Raw genomic sequence first — 3,713 nt, 5'->3', positions numbered from 1 at the left:
TTGCTGCGAGATAATTTATATATATATATATATATATATATATATATATATATATATATTCATAGTGCTCGAATATGAGTGTTATTTAAGAAAGAAACTATACACATATAAATATACAATTCTAAATACAAATCTATTAAAATGTTGGAATGAAAATATATCCCATGTGAAAAATAAATAATTTTAAAAGTGACACTTAAAATTAAAATAAGAAATATGAAAACATACCCAAAAATATCATCTTGACATTTGATCAAACACATAACCTGCAACCAACAAATGTCCTAATGAACATGATCATAAAATGCATAACTGTGAGCACTAAAAATAATCATGCAGACAATGGGAATAGACATGTCAAAAGAGGATTTCATATATAAATTCATAGTGCTCGAATATCAGTGTTATTTAAAAAAGAAACTATACACATATAAATATACAATTCTAAATACAAATCTATTAAAATGCTGGAATGAAAATATATCCCATGTGAAAAATAAATAATTTTTAAAGTGCCACAAATTTAAAATTAAAATAAGAAATAAAAAAACATACCCAAAAATATCATCTTGACATTTGATCAAACACATAACCTGCAACCAATAAATGTCCTAATGAACATGATCATAAAATGCATAACTGTGAGCACTAAAAATAATCTTGCAAACAATGGGAAGAGACATGTCAAAAGAGGATTTATCATCAGGGGCACACATGCATCTTGATAACAAACCAAAAAACCTAAGATAATAGAGAATTAGATATTTGTTCCAATCAGATCAATAAGAGGTTGTAAGATCATGATTATGAGCTTCAACTCCAAGCTATAGAGATGTTTACTCCTAATCCAAGGCACAGAGCCTCTAATTTCATAAAAGAAAAACTCACTCTTTCAAACAGCAAGAGCTGAGCAATTAAAAGTTCTAAACTGTACTAATGCATCACAAATAAATAATTTTAAAAGTGCCACAAATTTAAAATTAAAATAAGAAATAAGAAAACATACCCAAAAATATCATATTGACATTTGATCAAACACATAACCTGCAACCAATAAATGTCCTAATGAACATGATCAAAAAATGCATAATTGTGAGCACTAAAAATACCACTGAGCCATAGACACCCTTGCATGCAAATCCAGATAATTAAGTACTGAGGAAAATACATAAAAATTATAGCTTACCTCGTAGATTATCCCATAAAACTCTGAACAATATCAGAAATATGAGTTTAAGGAAAAAATAACAACGAAGTATCCAAAAAAACCACAAAAAATCAGACAAAAAAAACATAAACACCATTTTAATAAAATCAAAATAAAAGAACCTCTATCTTCCTCTTAATTTCTCCGACAACTTCTTTGCCAAAGCCGCTGTTGTTACTGTAGCCTGTTCCAAAAATAAAACCTGTTAATTTTTTGCTTTCTCTTTTTCTGGGGTGCATTTTCTAAGCAAAACATGAAGAAGCGAAAAAAACACAAAAGGAATAGAAAGAAGAGTGAAAGGAAACAACACGAACGGGTGAGAATGTTCCAAGTGGTTCTGTGAGATCCTCGTGCAGAGACCAAAGCGAGCAACAAATGAAGAAGAAGAAGAACAAAGAATGCATTGCAAAAAGCGGGTGGCTTCAGCATTCCGGGGAAATTTCAGTTTCCGAAAAAAAAAAGAGAAAAGAGGAAGAGATAAACGGAGGAAATGATACATGGAGTTGGCAGCAGGAAAAAAAGTTCATAGGAAGACACATGGCAGTGAGGTGGCACAAAACCACAACAAAGCTGGAGGGCTATAAAATGACCAACAAACAAAAAAAAATGGACAGCTGTCAAGCTCTCAGCTATGGGTATTTTGACCAAAAAACCAAAAAATTGGACAGCTGTCAAGCTCTCAGCCATGGATATTTTAGTATTTTCCACATACTTCAATTTTAGTATATAGATATTAATGATTGTATTCTTATATTTTATTTTTTATCTTTTGTTGTCAGTTGATCAATTAAAATAATTTTTCCTTTTTATTGTTAATATTATTATTTTTATAGTTGCTGACAGGACTGATTGATTTATAGACTGTTAACATTATTATTATTATCTTGTAGTGTCAAAACATTCAGCCATAAATTAGTGACTTAGAGGAACAAAATACCTACTATTTAGCCTATAACACATATTCTAGAGCTATGTGTGGCTGTGAGGCAAAGAGCACTAACTTTCCCTCCCCAACTATTTAGCCTATAAATTAATAAATATGTGTATTTCTTCTCTTTATTATTATTAAATGTTTTCTTCCATATATGATCAATTCCGATTATAATGTTTCATTTGAGATTCTTTAATTGTGCTTATCATCTTATATCCTAATAGACAACAAAGAAATGTAAATTGACAATACTTTTTAATTTTTGACGGAAGATTTTATTAACAATTTTGAACTATAAAAGTAATTCAATTGATGAAGGCGGCTTAAAATACAGTGCTATTTTGTATTCTAATAAATATTATATTATGACACAGAAATATTAGAAATATATATTTTAACACATTATTATTATCTTTAAGAAAAACATTATTCTTTAATTATTTAGTAAGATAGATATAAAATTTATTTTTTTACTGGAAATAAAATTTACTTAATGACGAGGAATGTGTTAAAAATAATATATCATACAATTCATGAATAAAGTTAATAGTCGATAACAAAATTGCCTATTTTATCATATAGATATGCAGTACGTTGTAATTGTTTAATCCCTTCTAAACAAACAAATAATTCCTAACAATTCAACTTATCCAAAAACTTTGCTCATTATTTTTATTTCAAAATTTACAAAATCTCGCGATTTTTATGTTGTCTCGTGAAAATCAATCATTTGAATCGGTTAATTAACGGCTTCAACATGATTCCAAAGTGTGTAAATTTGCTTCTCAATAATGAGTTCTTAATTTAATCTGGAAAATATTTGATGTACTTGAAAAGAAAAGGAAGAAAAAAAGATAGGATTTGCTAAAAAAGTAAAAGTGGAAAGGCTATAAATAAAGGAAAGCTTTAAATTAAAGTGATAAAGATAGAAATAGTAAAGAAAAGTAAAATGAATGAAAGATAAAATAGATTTGTGTTTTGGATTCACTTTGTTCTTAAATTTAAAGTATAAGGTCTATTATAGACTAAGAACTTGTATCCACTACTAAACCAGTTCGTTATTTCCCACTTACTAACTACCTAGAACATGACATGACGTTATTTTTTAATCAAGTGATTTTGGATGCTCAAATTGACTGACAATTGCTGAAATTCATTAGACTGTTGTATATTTTAGTTGATCCACCTTCTGATAACTACTCCTATATTCTAGGCATGTTATCCTCTTCCAAAAACCATATGTTGATTTTACATTCAATCCTTCGATTTTGGTTGTTGAAATCAGATGACAATTGTATATTATAACTGATCCACCTTTTGATAACTGCTCCTATATTCTTGGCACGTTCTCCTCATCCACAAACCAACTGATTTGCATTTCAAATCTTAAATAAAAGGTAAAATTGTATTTTTGGTCCCCAATTTATCTCCAATTTTTAGATTTGGTTTCCTTATAATTTAATTCATAAATTTAGCCCCCAGTTTTATAAATCCTTGCAAAATTGGTCCTGAAAGTTCGATTTGGACGTTGACCGTTAACCTCAGATGTTGACTGCCACGTGTCAATGTCACGTG

At 28.9% G+C, this 3,713-nt stretch overlaps 1 long non-coding RNA gene across 1 annotated transcript; it reads right to left on the bottom strand.

The window, feature by feature from the left end:
• Nucleotides 1-342: 342 nt before the first annotated feature.
• On the bottom strand, nt 343-1,965 carry LOC106796253 (uncharacterized). Its single transcript, XR_001385038.3, has 3 exons — nt 1,187-1,965; nt 1,007-1,044; nt 343-593 (listed from the first exon to the last, which is right to left on the bottom strand). It is a non-coding gene; the product is annotated as an uncharacterized lncRNA (long non-coding RNA).
• Nucleotides 1,966-3,713: the final 1,748 nt, after the last annotated feature.

The sequence above is a fragment of the Glycine max genome, chromosome 15 (assembly GCF_000004515.6).
Source record: "Glycine max cultivar Williams 82 chromosome 15, Glycine_max_v4.0, whole genome shotgun sequence".
In the NCBI taxonomy this organism is placed as follows: domain Eukaryota; kingdom Viridiplantae; phylum Streptophyta; class Magnoliopsida; order Fabales; family Fabaceae; genus Glycine; species Glycine max.
Note: the sequence above shows the minus strand (reverse complement) of the source record. Positions and strands in the feature narration are given on the sequence as shown.